This window comes from Pelodiscus sinensis, chromosome 14 (assembly GCF_049634645.1).
Source record: "Pelodiscus sinensis isolate JC-2024 chromosome 14, ASM4963464v1, whole genome shotgun sequence".
NCBI classification, from domain to species: Eukaryota; Metazoa; Chordata; order Testudines; family Trionychidae; genus Pelodiscus; species Pelodiscus sinensis.
In genome coordinates this window covers 3,861,077-3,883,925 of record NC_134724.1, presented here as the reverse complement: position 1 = coordinate 3,883,925, position 22,849 = coordinate 3,861,077, and the positions used below count along the sequence as shown (strand labels likewise).

General features: G+C 46.6%; 1 long non-coding RNA gene across 1 annotated transcript in view; it reads left to right on the top strand.

Annotated features, from left to right (window-relative positions):
• Nucleotides 1-18,122, top strand: part of LOC142818285 (uncharacterized) — a 40,552-nt gene extending 22,430 nt beyond the window's left edge. Inside the window, exons 4-5 of the long non-coding RNA XR_012895686.1 lie at nt 14,340-14,437; nt 14,821-18,122. This is a non-coding gene — a long non-coding RNA (uncharacterized LOC142818285). The remainder of the gene's footprint in view (nt 1-14,339; nt 14,438-14,820) is intronic.
• Nucleotides 18,123-22,849: the final 4,727 nt, after the last annotated feature.

Here is a 22,849-nt window from a genome sequence, read left to right as displayed (position 1 = left end):
CAAAACCAAAGAGGACCCCTACGCTATGTCTATTCTAGGAAACTATTTCCAAATTAGTAAATTCAACTTGACTCCCAATTTAACAAATTTGAACTAGTGTGGCTACACTACAGGGAAGCCTCGAAATTAGTCCAAGACAGGCTCTGTTAATGTGGACACGCTACTTCGACTTAGCACCCCAAGACGCACTGTGGAGTAATTAGTTCAAATTGCTCTGGGGAGTAGTTATTTCAAAGTAGTAGCACTGGTGCATCCACACTACAGCTATTTCGAAATAACTATTTTGGAATTAGTGTTGCTCCTGATGAAAAGCAGGAGTAGAGATTGTGAATTCCGTAGCCCGTCATGTGGCTGCTCGAGCTCAGGGGGGTTATTTCGAAAAAAAGTCCTCGAGTAGACCAGGGTCCATAGACACAGCTTGATCCAATAGGTTCCCTTCTACTGATTTCAACAGGGGCTGAATCTGGCCCGTATTGTGGATTAGAGCTTCTGTTTGGTGGAGCAGGGAATGGAAACTTCTGTTTAGCCAAGAAAATAAATTCCCTCCCAGCCACAATATAGATTAAAAACCCCCCAGCAAAGTATTGTAGTGCCCATTAGGGCCCTGGAAGTCTGCTCTCTCCAGGGCTACGTCTAGGGATAAGGGATCTTTCGGAAAAGGCTTTATTTTCCAAAAGATCCACGTCTAGACTGGCGCTTTTTTCCAGCAAAACTCCATGCTGAAAAAAAAATGGCAGCCATTTTTATGCTAATGAAGCAGGGGAGATTTAAATCCCCGCTTCATTAGCAATTGCGATACGTCTAATTTGCATCCCTTTTACGAAAAAGGGATGCAATCTAGACGTAGCCCAGATGCATGTGAATATCCCACCAGCATTCAGGGGAGCTGCAGTTATGGGAAGGCCAATAGAAACACGTTAGCCCATCCTACAGCCCATTTATGCTCAGGAGTCCCATTGATTTCAATGGGGATTGCACTGGGAAAATGTGAAAAGCCCTCATGAAAGAACGGTTGCAAGACCAGGACAGGTGCACCAGCTGAGCAACAGAGAAGCCCAGTCAACCAGTCACATCTTCCTGATGGAGTTTTTTTCCTAGACACTTTTCAACTAACTACATAATATAATAGAAAATCAACACCCTAAAAACAATAGTGACATTGATATCAGGGCTGTGACCAAAAACAAAGACATGCAAAGTGGTGGTTCTTCCCTCTTCTCAACCCATCAGACCTGATTATTGCAGGAATCCCAGCCCCATAGATGGTGGAACAGGTTGAACCTCTCCAGTCCAGCACCCTCAGGACCTGACTGGTGCCGAACCAGAGAATTTTCTGGACCATGAAAGGTCAATATTGTCTAGCACAGTGGTCCCCAACGTTTTGGGGCTGCCGGGCGCCTGGGGGCGGGGCCGCTCACGTGCTGCGCGTACGGGGGTGGGGCTGCTCACAGGCCACGTGACTGGGGGCGGGGCCAAGCATGCGCCGCACGCCCGAGGTCGGCACCAGCTGCCCAGGTTCCGCGCGGCGCCGCCGGGGACAAGGCCAGCGCCAGCGCCAGGGCCAGGGCCAGGGCCGGCAAGGGCACACGCGGCACCCCCAGGGGCAGGGCCAAGGCCAGCGCCAGGGCCAGCAAGGGCACACACGGAGCATCCGGGGACGGGGGTCAGGGTCGGCACCGGCACACGCGGCGCACCCGGGGACGGGGACGGCCATACGCCCGGGACTGGCACCTGCCGCACGCCTGGGGGCGGGGCCAGCCCAGATTGCTCCGCGGGCACACGTAAAGGGCCCGGCTGGCGCCATGGCGCCCGCAGGCACCGGGTTGGGGACCACGGGTCTAGCAACATCACCAACACTTCCATTGCTTGCTGGGCTCTGAGAAGACATTGAGGGGTAAATTAGAGCTAAATAACAGCACAGAACACTGAGAGCCAGGACTGGGGGCTGTAAACAAACTTTATGAGACCGCGGGAAACTTTCCCACTTATCATGGGTATGGTCATCTGGCAAACTATATCATTCTGGACCATGGATGTTTCCAGACCAGAGAGTTCTGGACTAGAGAGGTTCAAACTGTACTATAAACCTGATCCTAAGGGTTCTAGGATCAGACCTATGGTACCATCATCCATCTTTACATAAGCAGTCCCTTTAAAGTCAATAGGACTACATATGACAGTAAGGAATTTACTGTCAGGCTGATTGTACATACATATCAATATATAGCCTGATAAGATAGATTAGCTAGAACTCTATATCTGAATGCAATACAGAACATGAATGATAATACCTAGGTACAACAGAGCCAGCAACAAACGGAACACAACCCTGAAATGTAAATGTGTTGGCTTGTGTTACATTGTATAACAACCTTAACGTTACTTAACCGTGGATGTTTTGCATGCACGTGTGTGTGTGCGTGTGCACGTTAATAGCAATTTGTGATAGATGCCTTTGGGGGCCCACACATTCAATAACAAAAAAACGAGTTTTTATGGGAGATAACATAACTGCTTGCAATTTGGCTATTCATTGTATCTTTGGCATTTTATGTAGTGCATTAGCCGAGGCAATTTCATGCATATGGATATAATGCATTAAGTAGAGGCATTTAAATATAGTGAAACTAATTTTATGATGATTAGTTGAAGGAAAACATTGCCTTCGTATCATCTATATAGGAGCCAATTTGCATGAAAATGCCCAAAGTTGCTATGCCAACATTTTCTGTGTTGCCGGTCGGGGTCGTCTCTGTGTCAAGACTTTGTATTAAAAATCGGTCTCCAGTGCCCGTGTCTTTTAATTCATTGCAAGCTGTAGGCCATTTGCTCACAAAGCGCTTGCAGTAAAACAAATGAATAGCTAAAATACTCATTTGCATGATTCCCATTTGAAAACGATTCCCCTGAAATTAAAAAAGCATGTTACTCGGTTGTGAAGATGGATGGGCAGATGAGCCATGCAATTAATATTTTTCAGCATTCTCTTTTAAAGCCCTCCTAAGACTCCAAGCAACACATGCTGCCTTCTAGACAAATTGGGTCCCGCAACAGTTCCAAGGCTGCAATGGCAGCAGCTTGCTTCCACTTTCTCCCCTTTATTGTCTCACTTACATTATGCAGTAATTAAAACTATTTACCATTCCTACTTATCTGCCATCTGCTGCCATTGAAGTTTCCTCTTTTTTATAAAGCCATCTTAAATAGCAACAAGAAAAGTACCAGACTCAAGAACAATTGAAAATTTTTTTTCCTTGTGCGTTTTAATAGGTAATGGGCCAATGTTTAGAATTATAGAGGATCTGGGGTTTTTTGCATTTTATATATGTAGAATTTGCATAGATCTATCACTGCTGTGGCATTAACAAGATCTTTCTCTATAGTTAAGGTTCAAAAGTATTGTTATACACACACACACACACACACACACACACACACACACACACACAGATACATGGCTATATACGGATGAGCACACAAACTGGGACAATTTCTACTCTCCCCCACACCAGCGTAACGGAGGGCAGAATGGAGCCCCATTGTTAAGTTAATATCTGAGACACAGCCCATTGACATCAATGAAAACATAACTGACCTCCGTGGACTCTTAGGCCATGTCCACACTAAGAAATTACTTCAAAATTAACAAAGTCAACTTAACTCCCAATTTAAAAAAAAAAAAAAAAGAGCTACCATGTCCACACTATGGGGAAGCCTCAAAATTAGCCCGAGGCAGGCTCCGTTAATGTGGACGTGCTACCTCGGACTTATTGCCCCATGGAAGCGCTGGGGAGTAATTAGTTCAAACGACTCTGGGGAGTAGTTATTTCGAAATAGCAGCACTGTTATTTCAATATAACTACTTCAGAATTAGCGTTATTCCTGATGAAAAGCAGGAGTACAGATTTCTAATTAAGCAGTCCATTATTTCAAAATAACAGGCTTGGAAGTGTGGATACTCCACTTATAAATTTGACTTCAGGGGGTTATTTTGAAATAAAGTCCTAGAGTAGACCAGGGCTTAGAGCCACAAACTACATCTTCACATATCCTTGCTAAGGATCTGACAGAGGTTGTTTTACAGTGTTAAATTCTACTAGATGCATTATTTGCCATCAAATCCATAGAATAAAAAGAAACATCAGAGATTTGCTATGGTACAAAGATGAGGGTAAAGGTAGTTTGCTTATGTACCTAGGAATGTTCACAACTAAACAGAAGCAACAGGGTTTCACAGTTTTTTGGGACCTACAGCTAAACTCTGCTAGCTGTACCTAAAGGACAGTAACACAGGTTAGCTGGATCATTGTATTTTTGCCTTTGTAAATAAGATACGGCAACTCATGCAGGAAACTGATCAGTCAGCAAGTGAAAAAGAATACCTGCTGGCCTTTGCATTGGCTACAGTAATTAATACGTCGTTGTAACACGTGATTAAAAACGCAAGATAATCTAATTTTTGCACTAGGCTCCATCGTCCCACAGCTGGGAGTGGCTCAGCTGCAGAACTGGGTTGTGGCCTTCCACTAGTGTTACAAAAGCATTTCTAATGTTGGATCATTGTCGTGGGGCAGAACTCACCGCTGTGGGACTCTCCTTCTGGTGGAGTCTCACCCGTCTAGGCTCCACACTCTCACTCCGGATCCCCGTTGCTCCCGGACCATGGCAGTTTCATTGGGACCCACTACAATGGTCCCTCGCCCCCTTCTGGGGTAGTATCAGCAGTCCTTGGTTTCTACTGCCACTATGGCCAACTGTGGCCTCCACGGCTAGTCCCTCTACCTCAGAGGTAAAGCACAAAGCACATGGGCCACACCCTGGTGGCAAGGTGAGGAGAAAGGGGTGTGACCTAGACCGGCCCAGTGTTCTGGGTCCCAACCCTCGGACAGCAGCCTTGTCCTGCCCTCCTCTCCTCCTCTTTACTGCCCCGCGTTCCCTAAGCCACTTCCCGTGACTCCTGCACCTACTTGGCCCTTGTGGCAAGACCAGCAGCCTGGAAGGTATCAGGCTGGAGCCATTGTCTCTAGCTCACCTTAGTCTGCTCAGCACTGCTCTACCGTGCTTCTTAGGTAACTGATCCTGCACCCTCCCTGGTCAGGACCCAACTGCCTCTCTCTGCTGGGTAGCCCCTTATATACAGGGCTGCCCCAGCAAGCTGTCCTCTGATAGGCTTCTTAAAAGCCTCTCCCTGGTTGGCCAGGGCTCTGCGCAGGCTCCTTCTACTCTGACTTAGCTCTCTCCCAGTCTGTGTGACAGTCGCCGCACCACAGTCACTGATTAATAAGTTTTTAACAAGATAAATTTGATTCTCCATTGTGACCAGACAATCCCTGTTGACTTCAGAGAGAGGGATTTGCTGTCATTAGCTCAGTCTGATTTTGGCCCTTTATCAGTAAATCTAACTGTACTCTCTGTTTTCGACCCTAAGGAAAATTATAAATTCAAACTTTTCTCCCTTTGGAGGGTATTTCAGTACGAAGAGCATTCCATGCTCTTTGGTAAGACAAAGAATGATGTAGTACAAAAACAGCCTAAGTCCTAGGCCGTGTATCGGAGGCCTGGTGTGAGGCAGAACCCATGCACAGAATCTGTCAAGAATAGGGCTGATATTGCAGAAATACAGAAGCGCTAGTCACAGAGTGCTCATGCAAACCTATCCCGCTATCAAGTGGTACCAAAACAGCCCAGTATCAAGAACAGTACAAAAACATTCCCTCACAATAACAAAAGCACACCGACCCCTCTTAAAAAATAAAGTCAGAAGAATCTAATGTAATAAAAATGTTTTAATCAAACCAATGTGTGCAAGGTAATGGGTAATAACTCGCTGCATAGGAAGGTAGTAACTAAGGATGTTAGATAGCGTGTAATTGATTAAGCACGTAACTGCATCAAATTTTAGTGGTTACATGACTATTCTATAGTGCTCGGGAACAGGGCCAGCAACCAGTGCAGTCCCAGCCCCACTCCCGGGGAGCCCCCTGCTATCCACGCTGCTATCTCTGTAGCAGAGTTTGGACCCCACACAAACAGGGGCTGCTGCCGCCCACAACTGTATCAGAGGCAGCAGCACAGGGTGCCAGGCAGGAGTCGGTCCGAGAAGGAAGCTGGCTTAAAAACCTGTGCAGACAGGTTCTGCCTGCCTTCCCACGCTGCTGTCTCTGATACAGAGGCAGCATTTTAGGCAACAGCAGCCCCTGTTCATGGGGGGCCCTAACTCCCCTGGGACAGAGACTGTGCAGTGGCAGTATCCCCCACCTCCTCCCCTTGATGCTGCCTCTGACAGAGGCAGCAGCACGTGAAAGTGGGGCAGGTGCTCGTGGGGAGCCAGCTTTTAAGAGAAGTGGTAGTTTTTAAAACTCAAGACCACTTTAGGATTATAGGCGCAATACACAACAATGGCCAAGTATGTGACCAGGTCATCCCAGTGCTAAAAGAGCCATTAAATTAAGTTACTCTCATTTCATTTGAAGTCTCTGTGCCAGATTCCGATCTCAATTAAAATGGTGTAAATGGAGTAACTCCATTATAGAATGTGGCTCAAGAATTTGAGGAGGAGGTGTAAATAGGGAGATGTGAATACCAAGAGGGGGAAAACTGATTTTGTAATCTTTATTCAGTCCTAATTTGATTGTGTTGAATTTGCAAATGAATTGCAGCTCTGCTGTTTCTCTTTGCAGTCTGGTTGTGAAGTTTTTTTGTAGAAGGATGGCCTCTTTTCACTCTGCTATTGAGTGTCCAGGAAGGTTAAAGTGATCTCCTACTGGTTTTTGTATATTACCTTCCTTGATATCTGATTTGTCCTGTTATCCTTTGGTGTAGAGACTATCCGGTTTGGCCAATATACATGGCAAAGGGGCATTAGGGACACCTGATGGCATAGATCACATTAGTAGGTGTGCAGGTAGATGAACTCCTGATGGCGTGGCTGATGTGGGAATCCACCGTAACTGAATTGGCTTCATTCACTGGTCCTACGTGGTGTCCCCTGTAATGTGAGAGATGGGGTGGCTGCCAAGGAAAGATTCACATGCCGTCCAGCTGATTAGCAGAGCCCACTGCCTCCCACAGCCAGCAACATGTGTTTCTATTGGTGGTGCACATCTGTATATTCCTTGGTACACACAACAAAATTTATTCCGCCCATAGATGGTCCTACACTTGATAAGTAACTCCCTTCTTTTGATATGATATAGATCATATCACATCAAAAGAAGGGAGTTATTTACTATATATTTTTCCTGCCTCTGTGATTTCCACTTTATGAATTTGATGAAGTGGTTTTGACCAACAAAAGCTTATGCCCAAATAAATCTGTAAGTCTTTAAGGTGACTCAGGACTCCTCATTGTTCTTACAGACACAGACTAACCTGGCTAACCCTCTGAGACTTTAAAAACTGTGATAATTTTAATTTTTTTTCAAAAATATGATGGTTTTGGTCACGTGGACAATATTTTAAAAAATTAAAGCATTTTGAGCAGGATAAAAAAGTGGGTTGGAAACACAGGTGTCTCATAGGACTCAGGAGGGACACCGTCTCCATATGTCCCCGGAGGTACCAGTTGCCACTGATTGGGAGAGTTAGACAAATGTTTATTAACAGTTTTCACTGGGGGGTTTCTTGATCAGACTTCAACTTTCAATGAAAAAAAAAAGTCTGAGGGTGCGGACTGAGATTTGACTCATTGTTTGGATAGTCATTCCGTTTTCAGAATGCTCACGTCTGGTAGGATTTTATGATTGTTGAGAACCTGTGTACAGTTTCCAGGACTCTTGACAGGAAAATACAGTACAAATCCTGTTTAAAGTGAGTGTGTTTCTAGCCAGTGAAATTCTTCTCTTGTATGCACAGTGTTGTAAGTTCAGGTTGCCAGGTGTCCACTATTGGCCCGGACAATCAGGTATTTGCAGCCTCTGTCCGGTAAAAAAAAAAAAATAGAAAATATGTCCGGTATTTTCAGTTTCTCAGATGGAAGGCCACTTGGAACATTCTTCCCCTGCCGCGTCTGTCGGGGGAAGGAGGAGCAGGAAGCATGGGGATTTAAAAGCCCAGTGACTCTTTTTTTGTGTGCACGCTGGTTTTTTTCTGGTTCCCCATTTTATTTATTTATTTATTTATTGCTCAGCCAATTTTTTTCCCGCCAGGTTCGGTATTTTTTGTGAAAGTATCTGGCATCCCTAATTAGCATGCAAATACTTCGTATTCTTTCCAAAGTATAGTATATTAGTCATGATTGCACAAAAATTTTTGCAGACATGCATCCAGGACCTGAGAAGTACAGAGCATCTTCTTTGAGCTACTGAGATCTTTCCCATCTTGCTGAAGCTTGTAGTTCTCACCAACCAGTAAGTCCTTCCAAATGTGAGAAGAACTGACCATCTTACATAGAATCATAGAATACTAAAATTGGAAGGGAGCTCGAGAGGCCATCAAATCCAGTCCCCTGCCCTCACGGCAGCACCAATCACATCACTAAAACAGAAAAGTTGCAATAATTCCCTTAAATATTGATTAGACTTTTGCCATATAGGACCGGAACCAACTTCCATTAGCTCCAGTGGAAAGATTCCAAATGGTCTCAATAGGAACTAAATCTCATGCTGGAACTGTACAAATAATAGATGTTTTGATTTACTTCGGAATTAGAAAAATATCTGAATAAAACGGTTTGAGTTGACCCACACATGAATTCTTAAAATAAAATTCAGCAAATCAAAACCAAAACGTTTCAATTTTGACAAAAATCAATGTTTCATTTCAGTCTCAACCACTGTTCAACGTTTTGACAATCTTTTCATAAAATTAAAGGAAACGTCAAAGCAAAGTCATTTTGAGCCCTCCAAAAATCAAAAGGTTTGAACGTGTCTACATAGAAATGTTTTGAATTTTCAGAAGTTTTTCATGTTTCATTTTGTTTTTTAACAAAACAACTTGGCGCAACTGGTAGGAATTCACAAAACATCTGAGAGTCGCTGAATCAGCATTTTTCATCCAAAAACATTTTGGCCAACAAACATCCTGTAACTCTGCTGAGAGCCTTCTTTGAGGTGCTGAACACCTTCAGTTTAACTGAGATGCAGTGTCAAGCTCCAGATTAGGGGAAGCATCCCTTTATCTTTGAAGAAATCTATGAATATTCTTTTAATCCCAAATTGAAAAATTCAAGTTTCTTTTGATCCTTACTGTACAAAATCACAATCCCTTTTAGTACATGATCTTACATTGCAACTCTGGAACAAAAAAATTAACATAGAGATCCCATTTAAAAGGAGAAGAAAAAATGATATGTAAAAGGAAATATTTAAGGTAGGAGTTGAATAGCAAATGATTTTTGGTCTCTGTGGAGACTAATGAGCCATAACAAGCACGCAGTTCTATATGCATGTTACATTAGCCCATGCTTCAAAAAGCTTTTAAATCACATAAATGCAGTTATGGACCATTGTACAAAATAAACATTCCACTTTTGTTTAGACGGTTCTTAGTTCTTTGATCTAAAGTGATGCTCACGGATTTTATTGCTTTGTAAATTAAAACAGCTTTGATTTGATTGAACTGAATTAATAAGACTTCTGCCTTGTTGCAAAATCACTATTACGAGATATTTGGTTGCGCTGCACATAGGAAAACTGCAGCTTTTAACGTTTCCACTGAAGCTTCCTGGAGGATTTCAGGACTTATTTTAATTAACACACAAGCCTAGGCAGCAGTAATGTGTCCCTTACAGAGAGAAAATGCAAAATGTCCTTTTAAATCAATTTAATACATCTTAAGGACTAGATGATAGATGAAGCAAGAGCCAGACTCTGACAAGGTATTTGGAGATTCTGTGTGCCTTTTGAATACGCCTAATCCACACAAAAACACACATTAAAAAATACACCCTCCATGGAAATATGAACCATTTTCCAGGGCCTTCCTTAAGCATTGCAGCCCCTGCCGTAGCTTTGAACTAAACCCCTGGGCCACTTGGAAAATTACCCTAGGCTGTCAACAGGTGTCAGCACAGACTGGCTCTGCAGCAAGCAGTTTGGTTGCAAGCTAAGCATGAGACCATCCCCTGCTGGAGATAACCATGATTAGAACCTGTGCAGAACAAGGATTTTTAAACCTCCGCCGGGCCCATTTTGGCCTGGTCCACACTTGCCGTTAAACTCTGTGCTGCTGATGTGGTGCTAAACCCTCCCTCGGCAGGGCGTGGTTTTTCCTGTGTAGAACTGGCCCCATGGGTCTTTTTAGCCACAGGTGGGAAACATTTCCATGGACTCTTCCGGGAGTTGCATGCCTCTTGTGAATAGGGGTGTAAGAGAGTGTGACCTGGGCGGTGGCTGAATCTAGAGCTGGGAGAGGCAAGCCACCAACTCTGCCCTCTCTGCCCAGGGGCACACGGGAGCCAAGCGCTCCCCCTCCACGCTATAGGGGCAGCCCCAGACTTCCCTGGAGCATGGGGAAGGAGAGCATCTGACCCAGGAGGGTGTGTGAGCCCTCGGCTCTGGAGGACACACAGCAAGTGGCCCACCTGGCCCCGTAATGTGGGCAGCACCCAGCCCCAGCATGACCGCAGCCTTGGTGGGGGTGAAATCCAGAGAACCTGAGAGACTGGGGGAGCCCTGCTGAATGGGACAGAGGCTGGGGGCAGAGTGCAGGAGGGGCAAGGTGGGCAGTTTGGGAAGGCATTGCCTTCCCCTGCCTCTAATATCACCACCCATGAGTGTGACCATGTAAACGGGTTACCGATAAGCATCAGCTTTTCGGTTTCCATTCCAGTTACATGCCAGCTCCCAGCCCTGCTCCCGGGAAGCCCGCTGCCGCCCCCATGCTACAGACTCTGCAGTATAAAACTTCCCCTGCACCTGCAGCATAGCCAGCTCCCTGGGCGTGGGGCGGGCAGCCAGGACCTGGTGCATGCTGGGAGCCAACCGCACTGCAGGCTCTGCAATATAAGCTTTATACCTCAGAGCCCGCATCGCATGTAACTGTGTAACCACAAGGGTTTTTAAAGGTTACCTTTTTAACCAGGTTTTTACATCTCTGCCCATGTATCCTTAAAAGAAAGGGAAAATAACAAGGTCCAAACCAAGGGGGCCTTCTCAGTGGACACGTGCTGCCTCGCAATTAAAGCTCAAGAGAAGACAGATTCTGGTGGCTTTACGTCTGTTGTGCTCTCCTGGTTCTGGGCTGCTCTGCAGAGTTTGTTATAATGTAGCTAGCACTTTGGGCTTCTTTATGAAGCAGCCGATCTCGCCCGGTGTGTCTTGAGATAGATACCCCAAGAGGTGCACTTTTGAAAATGTAAAAACACCGCACTCTACAAGGAGTTAGCTGAAATGTTTTTACACCAACATTTCTTTGTCAAAAAATGGCCTGTTTTCTAAAATGAGGATTTTTTTTGTTCCAAGTTACCAAAATCATGCTTTTCTGCAGTATTTCTCATAAAAAAAAATTATATCATAATTATTTCCAAAATCACTCATGAATTTTTTTTTCCAGAAAGCACATTTTCTTACGGTAAATGCATTTTTGTTGAATACATTTCAGTAAAATAATTGTAAATGCATAACGTGTGTCTCTTCTGGAGTCCTACATAATAGAAACATCACAAACTGTCAAAATGATTTGCTAACTCTTATTGCCAGCTTTAATGACATACATTTTACAGGTGGGTAAACTGAGGCACAGATCATGTCATGCCTTGTCCAAGGGAAGAAGTAAGAAGTCCGAGTAAGAAGCACAATCAAGAATAGAAACAAAGTGCTTCCTTAAGTAACATGTTTGTACTTTGTGACACCCTTCGCAAAATGAAATGACCATTAAAAGCTAGATATTATCATTAGGGTTATTTGTGTGAAAAGACATTCCTTTAAATAATGTGGACATTCTAAAAACATCCAAAGCAGCGCAAACACCTCTAATGAAAGCCTGGTAACATGTGCTTCCTCTGGGTAGCCAGCTGGCTTAACATCAGGCTACACATGCTGGCTTAAATCTTCTTGTCACTTTAAGAAGGCATTTCACAAAATGCAGCCCTCCTGTCTGCTAGTTGTTTTTTTCTTCATACAAATTAGCTGCATGGCAATAGGTACCATTTTAAACCAAAAACAAACAAATAAACCAAACATCCATTTAAGCCACCTCCATAAAAGAGGACCAAATCCCCAAATAAATTCATCTGACACGACAAACATTTTCACACAAAGAAAGCTCATAAGTTCCCCCTCTTTGTCAGTGACAGAGAGATATGCACAGTGGTTGCTCCCCTCAGCAACCATTATCTGCACTGGGCTTGATCATAAACAAAAGTGTATTTATTAAGTACAAGCAGTAGGATTTAAGTGATTGCAAGTGAAAACAGACCAAGGTAAGTTACTAAGCCAAAATAAACAAAAGACTCCAGCTAATTCTAATACACTAAGAAACTTGTTACATGCAAATTCTTACTCTAAACAGTTGTTTTTATCTCAGGCCAGAGTTGACGTTTTCCTGACCTGGGCCCAGCAGCTTTGCCTTCACCCTTTCACTACAGTTCTTTGTGTCTGGATCTCTTCACGTGTATCCTCTGAGGGTGGGGAGGCAATTTCAAAAGACATAATACTGATTGCTTCCCATTGCTTAAATAGACTTTCCCCAGGGTGGGAACCCTTTGTTTAGCACTCCCCTCCCCATGGAAAAATACCAGATTCAAGATGGATTCCAGCATCAGGTGGCAAGGTCACATGTCTCTGTAAAACCAATCACAATTTGGGCTTACGGGAAAGGCAAAATCATTCACAGGTTATTAACTTGATCATCCAACCAGTAAGTTCCTAAAGTATCACTAATGGCTTTTACTAGAATACTTGCACTAATACAATAGGTTCTCACTTAATATTTCTAACTTCACATGCAAGAAAGATGCATACATAGAAATAGAATATACACACTCAGGGGATCGCAGGCTCTTGAATGACAGGTTACATGACCTATTTTGCATGAAGTGTATTTGAGTTATGCATATTCATATTCAGAAGTGGGTTTTAATAAAGCATGGAGGGGGCATGACACAGAGTTCCTCTTGGCAGCATCCACTGGCTCCCTAGACAGTTTTGAGGAGCAATGTTTTCTGCTCCATGTTCCCCTCTGGATCCCTAGTTTTGAAACAATGGCCCTTATGCCTGCTCCTGCTATTCCGTAGTTGTCCCACCCACTCACCTGAATACTAGGTTTAATGGCTCCTCCCACATGTCTGGGGGAGGGGCCTTTAGAAGTGTGTGAGCTTGCACCTGCTCCCCTTCCAGCATTTCAAAAAAGCTTCACTACAGTGATTCATACACCCTACGGTGTGTCTACACGGCAAAGTTATTTCAGAGTAACAGCCATTATTCCAAAATAACCATGCGAGTGTCTACACAGCAACTCCATTATTTTGAAATAACGGATGGCTTATTCCGACTTCTGTAAACCTCATTCTATGAAGAATAACACCGATTCTGAAATAGCTATTTCAAAATATGGCATGTGTAGACGCTCCACGGCTGCTATTTCAAAATAGCCCCTCACCAGGGCCATTCTAAGTTATTACTCCTGGGGCTCTAAATCGAGATAGCATGTCTACATTAGGGAAGCCTGCCTCAGATTCATTTTGAGGCTTCCTTGCAGTGTAGATGTGCTATTTTGAAATAAGCTATTTTGGAATAACTATTCCGGAATAGCTTATTTCGAAATAACTGTGCAGTGTAGACATACCTTATGTGGACGTTTTCAACAGGGATGAATTTTGTCCATACCCTGTGAACCCTTTAGGAGTCTTTGGAGTGATAGGCCCTCTAAATATTAAGTTATTATATTATCATCTCTGTCCATGGAGGTAGCCAATACTGGAGCTCTGCACAATAGCTCCTCACAGGAGCAGAAAGCAGTGATGAAGGCACTGGGTGTTGACTTAGTGTATCTTTTTTATTTTCCACTGTATACCCCAGTCCTTGAACAGAGGTGGTTACCAACAACACACATACAACACACATACCCCTTGCTACAACCTTTGCCTCAAGAATTGATTCTATTAAGAGACTTGGAAGACAGAGAGCAAAGTCCCTTGCTGCTTGTCGATCTCTCCCCCTCCCCGCCCCCCTGTCCCAAAAGCAACTACATCACACAAGTAACAACGCTATAGGAATCGCTTCAGAGAAGGAGCGGTGCTCACAGAGCAAGAATAAGAACTTGTAAGGCTGTGTAAGAGCACCACCTGGTGATTTGCCACTATTGCATTCTATTTGTGGTTATGCAGTAATTACTAACCATTCCATGCACTTCTTCTACAGAGGCTGCTAAGGTGACGCACATACTTTTTTTTCTTCTAGGAAAACAAGCTTCCAATATGGTGTTTGAAGACTGCGTCGCTTCTTCCCAACTAGACTTAAGCTTTGCTATTTGTGAACTAGGCCCATAGAGTGCCAAGGTAAGTCAACAACTGTAGGGTATGAATCGGGGAATCCCAGGGAGCTACAAGTCTATGAGGCAAACATTTAGATTTTACAAAGACAAAAAATCAGTAAAAGTAGCGTACGCGATGGAGTGATTTTAAAAATAAAATAATGCAATATGTTAATACATAACCATGGGCGGGCTAACTTCTCCCGGGATTGAACCCTGACTTGTGGAGTTAGGTGACCAGACCCAAGCTGGATTTTGTTATGGCAACTCCATAGGGTTGCCGGATGGTTTCAACAAAAATACCGGACACACTTGACATTACATCACAATCTACATTACATCTTATTTAGAAAATACCAGACATTTATATTTTCTCATTTCTATTTTCTCAATTTGTTTTCCAAACAGAAAGCTCAAATACTGGACTGTCTGGTTCAAAACTGGACACCTGGCAACTCTACAACTCCACCGTTCGTGATCCAAGTAGGCAGCCCACATAAGACGGGGAGGAGGCCGCAGCCCCTCAGTTCCCCTGAGCAGTGGGCAGGATTTCCCCTGCGCTGCGCGGAGCCACGTGGTTCATGGACTCGCTCCCTCGGCGGAGCGGCTCTGTCGGCACGGCGCCTCCTTGCAGCAGTAGATGGCCTCACCGAAGCTCAGCCAGGCTTCACGTGAACTTCCTTCTGGGTGAGTCCCTTCCCCAGCCCGGGGGGGGCAGCCCTGATGATTGGGCTCTGAGAGGAAGCCGGGCACCGTCTCCCTGCCCAATAAACCCTCACTAAGTGACCGTACTCCCAGACGGGCCCACAGATCCCTATGTGAGCCTGGTGGCAACAGCAACCCAGGGGCTGCTCAACGCCGACCATTTCTGCAGCTTCTACCGGACCTGCTTCCTGTCCAGCCCTCATACGCTCCCCCCTCCAATCCAGCCCTAGTCCTTGCCTATCTCTGAACCCCAAATTCCTAACTCCGGGCTCTGACCTCTGGCTTGTCTCCTGGCCACGTCTCCGGTGCTGACCTGTGATTTGGCTTCAGGCACTTGGCCAGACGACTGTGCCGACCACTAGGTCGCCCTGCCTATGCCCCAGTGTGGGACAATGAGCAGATTGAGCACAGAGCAGAGTAGCTCTAAGGCCTGAGGTGGGTGCTTTAATCTCCCTGCCTCAGTTCTGTGTCTACAAATTGAAAATAGCAACCCTCCCCCTTCTGCCTTTGTCAGCTGTATGTAGTTCTTTAAAACTGAGAGCTCTTCAGGGCAGGGACTGTTACTTTCACTTACGATGTGTGCGTCCATCACTCAGGCTAGCACAATGGGGTAGCCTTTTTGGATGGGGCCTCAAGCACATCAGAGTGTATCAGTCTTTAGCTCCTGACTAAAGTGTATTGTAGTAACACGGTGTACTCGCCTCTAATAGTTTTCTCCCATCACCAGGCCTGACTCTACGGCCTGCTGGAAATTGCACCAGCCCAGATCTGAATGTAACCCTTCTGACCCCGCTTACATGAACATACCTGCTAAGCAAGACAGAATTTTTCATCTCAGTTACACAAGAGATTTTCACATTTGTCTTCAGGATGGTTTGATTCTCTGTGTATAAAATGGGTCAAATTCCGCCATTGCCTAATCCAGTGGTCCCCAGCCCGGTGCCCGCGGGTGCCATGGCACCCACCGGGACATTTATGTGCACCCACTGAGTGACCAGGGCTGGCCCAAGCCATTCTTGCACCCTGGGCCTTGGGCGCGCAGCGCATGTGCAGCCTCTACCCCAGGCGCGCAGCACATGCGCAGCACCGCCCCCGAGCACCCGGCAGCCCCAAAGGTTGGGGACCACTGGCCTAATCACTCAGGCCATGTTTACACTAGGAAACTATTTCAAATTTAGTAAATTCGATTTAATAACCCTCACTTTAACAAATTCAAACTAGCATGTCCACACTCCGGGGAAGCTTCGAATGCAGTCCCAGGCAGGCTCCATTAATGTGGACATGCTATCTCGGACTTAGAGGCCCAGGACACACTGGGCAGTAATTAGTTTGAATTACTCTGGGGAGTCGTTATTTCGAAATAGCAGTACCAGAGCGCCCACACTAATGTTACTTCGAAATAACTATTTCGGAATTAGCGTTACTCCTGATGAAAAGCAGAAGTACCGATTTCGAATTCTGCGGCCTGTTATTTTGAAATAATGGACTTGGTAGTGTGGATGCTCCACTTATAAATTTGTCCTGGGGCAGTGGAGTTATTTGAAATAAAGTCCCTAGTGTAGACCAGGGCTCAGAGGGCTAGTGAGTCAACAGACGTTAGTGGAGTTTTGCTGGTTCTCCCCAGCTGAACTTTGACCCCAGTTTCTGCTGATGTCAGCGGACATCACATGTGATGTCACATGTCACACGAGCATAGATTTCAGCTTTTACATTGTTGTTGCAGGATGAGGTGCCAGGCTGGTGGTGAATGGCCTTGGATACATGAATATTAATCACAATTTATTTTCTTTCATAATTTTTTAAAAATCACCTGATGTCAAGAGGCCAGCAGATAACAAGCCCCACTACTAGCACTCATGCCCCCCCAACTCTCGTGAGGTCTGGCAGACTGTACGTCTCTACCCCTGAAGCTGCAATAAATATAATTCCTCTTTAATTACTGAAAAAAAGAATCCTGGTGGCAAAGAACTTGTCTTGTCCATGCTGAGAAAAGATGGATTGTCTGGCTATTTCTGGTGTCAGTTTCAGTGATGTTTCATTTAGTGCATGCCCCCCAAATTTTCCTCTGAAATGTACAGTGACCAAACATCCCCTTTTTAAAAGGACAGGCCTGTCTTGAATCAGGCTGTTCTGATTTTTTTTTCTTAAAAACAGGCAAATTGTTCCATATATTTTGTCTCCCCATCAGTGTTGGTGGGTCTTGTGGCTGGCTGGATCCCTGCCTGCCAGCGGCTGGCTCACCCGCATTTGGCTGGAGGGGAGGGACCCAGTGACTGACAATGGGGGAGGGTTTGCAGGGCTGGCAGTGGGGTAAAGTGGTGGTGCATGGGGCCAGCCATTCCCCGGCTGGTCCATCGGCACAGCCCCCACGGTGTGCCAGCTCTCCGCCAGCCATGCCCCCCGCCCCGCATCCCGTGTCTGGCTGGCCCTTTGTGTGCAGGCAGCAGGTGGTTACATGTCATATCTGCTGTCCTGCATTGTCCCTTTAAGTCTTCCCCCCTCAGTGTCCTTTCTCTGCTTCGCTCCTTCGCCCCACCAACCCGGCCGCTCCTCCACACTCCCCACTCTGGGCACATCCAATTCCCAGCACTGTGTGGAGAACCAGCCCTGGTTGGAGCCCTCAGCTCACACACAGCCTGGCCAGCAGGTTCCTCCTTCCCCCACTGCCTCAGGCTGAGCCGGCGCCCTGGGAAAGCCCAAGAAAGACCCTCTGGCCCAGGCCAGGAGAAGCCGAGCTCTGCATGGTCTGGAGAGGCCACCCCGCCTCTCAGCTAAGCTCTGGTGTGACAGGGGAATTCAATTTCCAGCCTGTTCCCGCCTGAACCTGCAGAGTACCCCATGGTGGGGACTTGTCACACACCCCGCCACCCTAGGACCAGCCCTTGGGAGCATGAGACTGCCTTCCCTGCTGAGGCACCTCGATGGTCAGGTTGCCTGGTTGCACAAGGCATCTATCAGGCTTCACCTCTTCCTGTCCACACTGTAGCCAGGGGACAGGCATCTGTGGGGTTGTCAGGAGCCAGCAGCCGCTTGGAGGTGTTAGCCACCTTTCAACCCGGTGCAGGCAGGAAGGGGCTGCTTCCAGCCACAGAGGAGGGGCGGGGAAGAGACAAGGTCTGCGAAGACGCAGGCCAGGTCATCCCTTCCTCTCCCTCCACACACACACACACCTGGAAGCAGCTCTTGTTCCGGCCCTCCCGCACCGTGCTACAAGGCCGCTGCTGGCCACAGGCAGAAATCTGGGGAGGGGGCATGTGACCCTGCCTTTCATGTCCTCCTGCCCCACCTGTCGCCTCGGATGTCATGTCAGGAGAGAAGAGAAGCATCATGGAGGGTGGAGATCACAGGGCAGGGAAGGTCGGGTATGTCTGCCCCCTCCCTGGTGGAGAGGTGCCCGGGAATGGTGTGTCACCTTTCCCCGTGTGAACCCTAACGCCTTAAAGATAAGGAGGTGAATAAAAAGAGTCCAACTAGGCAGCATTTCTTTTTAGCAGGGTCTCAGTCAACTTGATGTTAATTTAAACGTTTGCACTGCACAGTTCTGCTTGGTTGCCGTTGCACTCACGTGGATGCAAGTAATTTTCCTGGGAGAAGGAAATAACCGTCTCCATACTTAAACCAGCCAGAGAGAGCAGTAGCCATACAGTCCGGCAGCACCTAGGGCCGTCCTTACCCATATGCAGAATATGCATCTGCACAGGGCACCCGAAAATTTGGGGCACCACTGGGCCGTAATGTCCACCCACCTCTTCCTAGCCCTGGTCTGTGGCTCTGATTTCTCCTTGGAGAGGATCCAGTTCATTTTAAAGTAGCAAAGCCTGCCAGAGATATTAGCAGCACATCAAACCTGTGGAAGAGCCATTCAAGTGGGAACGAAGCCATGTAACAGGCATTCGCCAACCCCAGGTCTACCCTGTCAGTTTGTGAATGTACTGTGTGAGTCGACAGGACCTGAGTTTAAAATTTGTTTTAAAAATATTTCCTGGGTGTGTGGCGGAAGATTAGAAAAATTACATGGCTAAATAATTGTATGTGTCCCCCAGCTGATGTCAGTCATAGAGGGCACCAGTATAATAGTACAGTGTAGGGCCCCATAAATCCTAAGAGCAGCCGTGGTGGCACCAGACCTTTTGTACGGGGACAGCATACAGCGTGGGCAGGCCAGCTTTACACTGGGCACAGTTAGGGAGGCTTCATGTAACTCTGTTATCATCTTGGGGCTTGCACGCATGCAGGAGCAAGGTGGAAGCCCAGCGCTAGATATTCAGCATCAGGGAGCTGGGGCTTATTCTGTGCCCATAAAACACTCCCCACCCACTCTCCCCTTTGCCCCAGAAAGATCCCCCAGCTCTTAATTTAAAGTACGGTAGAGTGGTAAGGAAATCCGTTCTCTCCTCCCACACCAGACCTTAATCCCTTTTCCCCCTCTGTGTCACCCTTTTCATAAATAATTGTAATATAGTGCAGAAAGGCTCAAAACAGGAAACTCTGGTGTTTTATTTTGGTCTGGAGTCAATTTTCATGATCCCTGTGGTCGAGTTGCTAAGTTACCCTATCCCAAGGCCCAGCCTTGCCGTTTTCATGTGGAGAAAAAAAAAATCTGTTCTTCAGGAAGGTACTTGCGGTTGAAAACGCTGCGGTTCATTACGAAGCGAAAGGTCCAGCGCGCAGGGAATTTACAGGGTTGTCATTTAGAACTCGCATTTACCACCTTTGAAACCTGGCCAGTGAAAAGAGAAGTCTTAGCCGGCTTCCCCAAGGTCGGGGGGGTGGGTCAGACGTGAGGTGAAATGAAAGACAAACAGTGGTCACTGAAAGCTTTCACTGCAGTCTTCTTAAATGTAATGAGCTCTGGCTGTGTGCTTGGCCGGAAGCCAAACATTCATTTACCACAAATCTTCTGTAAATGATTACATTACCTTACATTAGTTTCTATAGCACCCCCAACTGTTCCTTCCAACGCACAGGGGAAAGCATCCACTTTCCTGTCATTATTCCCCCTCACTCAGCCTGAGGTTGGGTTTGCCATAAAGTTACAAGAGGCCGACATTCTTTCCATTGTTCCCATGCCGAGGAGGAGGCCGGCGGGGCAGGCGCGGGGGGGCGGTTTCTGAGACGACTCATTGGTTCTCACTCCCTCACCCAGGCCCCGGGTTCTGAAAGGATTAAAGAGGACTGACAGGAGTGGCCTTTGGGACCTCCCTAATGCTCGGAGGAATAAGAAGCCAAACGCAGACTGAGCAACGATAACTCATGTCAACGCCAGCCAACGGTACAAGACAGGCCCACGGCTCCCATTGGGTTCTGCTGCTCATCTGTTTGTGGCGTGCTTTCTTCTTGGAGTCCAGTGGTGTAGCCTCCTGCCCAGGCAGTTGCCCCCAGGTGCCATGCTAGGGGGGTGCCAATTTAGCCCCCCTCCACTCTGTCAGTCATCCCTTGGCTTGCCTGCTCTTCCTCTACCCACCGACGCTGGGGCCTGGCCCCAAACTGGAGGGGGTGGTGGAAGATGCAGTACAAGCTCCCCCCTCTCCTCCCAGGGTCAGGCTCAGCCATGCACCAGATTCAGGACCCTGCTGCGTGGTGGTAGCGGGGGTGGGAGGGCGCAAATTTTGCCTTCCCCCCCGGGCTCATAACACCCTCGCTACGCCACTGTTGGAGTCGCGGCACCGTGTATTGTGCAGGCTTCAGCAGAAAGCCCAGGCATGCCGAGCCAGTTCTTGAACATCGCAACGCTCAGGCGGTGGGCGTAGGCCATGCGTTGGGTGGGTCCATTTTAAAACGAGGCATCACCTGGCACTGCCGGAGCTGGTTGCGTACCACTTCCAGATGGGAGGTGTGGGCTTGCTCCCAGCTGGAGCAGAAGTGTTCCTCTTTGTTGCATTGTGCCTCTTGCACACTTTTACCACAATAAACAGTGAAGCTAAAGTATTGTGCATAATTTACAGTCCTTATTCCAGGCATCCTTCCCAGCCACATCCCAGCCATTTATTCGGAATGGCTTCTGGAGATGTTTGCGCCTCGTATTTTAAGTTCTGCCATTCACATGTGGGTGATGAAAGACTAACAGAGATACATACGCCGGGGTAAACTCACAATTGCTGGTGTAAACTAGATTTCTTACATCGGAGTAAAGCCACATGGTGATTTCTCAACTCTCAGATGACACATTCCAGTGGTTTGCAAGACAGGGCCAGTTTTTCTTTTCCAGTCCTACATGTGCAACCCATGTTTCAGCCCCACAGGCCAAAAGTTCCTTACCCCGGCTTTTTTATTTCCCTGAGGGATGGGAAACAGCAGTGACTCCAGAAAATTATGTTTACACTGGAGGTTAGTGTTGATGGAAACATGCTGCGCATGGTTTGCTGGAAAAGCCAGCAAATCTGCCAGGAGTCAACCAAGTCTTATAAAAATATCAGTTGGGTTACTAGGATAGAAATGAACAGAATGGAGAGTCGGTACCAGCCACCCCCAACAACTTGAGAAAATAACTTAGAGCCCAATCTTGAGCTCTGTGCAGTCTCCTTGGGGCCAAAAGCAGGAGGGACATTGCATTGTCTCTGTGCTGATGCAGAGAGAAGTGGTGTATTCACCCGATGAGATATTGTACCATGTCCATGAGCATCATGGATACACCCAACATGGATGGTCACCACAAGAGAAAATAGAGGGACCAATATCAGTATATCCTGGGATGACCAGAAAGCATGTGAAAAATCAGGACAAAGGGTGGAGAGTTATAGGCACCTATGTAAGACAAAGCCCCAGATATTGGACTATCTCTATAAAATCTGGACAGTCCCTATAAAATTGGGACATCTGGTCACTCTATCCTGTAAGCACTCAGCACTAAAAAGGGCTTTTTTTTTATCTGAACTCATCTTTTTAAAGAAAATTGGATTGTTGACAATGTAAATTTGCGCACAAAGTATCTTCAAAGTTTTCCATTGTTGAGTGCATGTTTTGTTGTTGTTTCGTGTCAGGCCTTAATTTCACTTCACAAACCCTACCCACCTGCCACGCAGATGGCAGCTGCTGCTGCTTTTGCTTGGCACGTGAAAGGCAATGGGCTGGGATTTTAACTGGCTCTTGAGAGCTGAAAGTCATTCTCGTGTTTCTGGGGGATCCCCATGAAAGCATGAATGGGGCTGCTGCCTGTAATGGGTCACGTGATTTGTCCCTCACCACAGTCACAATTTGATGACTGTTTGATTTTCCATTCGTGGAGGAAAAAGCCACATGTTCCATGCGGTGCCGGAATGTGCTGGAGTACCGCTTGCTTCTGTCGTACCTCGGTGTTTTCATACCTCGGTACCTTCGGTGGTCTGGACTGTCAGTGTCAGCGTCGTCTGGTCAGGGTTGTCCTGGCGCGCTCCTGACAGGACCTCTACTCCGTTGATAAACTTTCAGCTGCGTGTGTAACAATCGGTACTCCCTTTATCTAGAGTGTTAGACCCCGTGCACTTGGGTCAACACAAGAGATCTCTGAGAGGCCCCGGAAACGACAGATGCAGGCAAGGTTTGAAATCAATCGAGCAGGTTTATTGTCAAATGCGAAGCTCTACCAGTTGGTAACACAGATCAGTACAATGTTACACCACTGGGCACTATAGCCCGCGTTGACAAGGTACCAACACCGGGCACGCCTATTGCCATATATCAGATATTAACAGAAGTTAGTCAAAGTTAAGCTACTGTGCACTCTGTAAGTTTAGGCAATGACACCTGCCGTTAA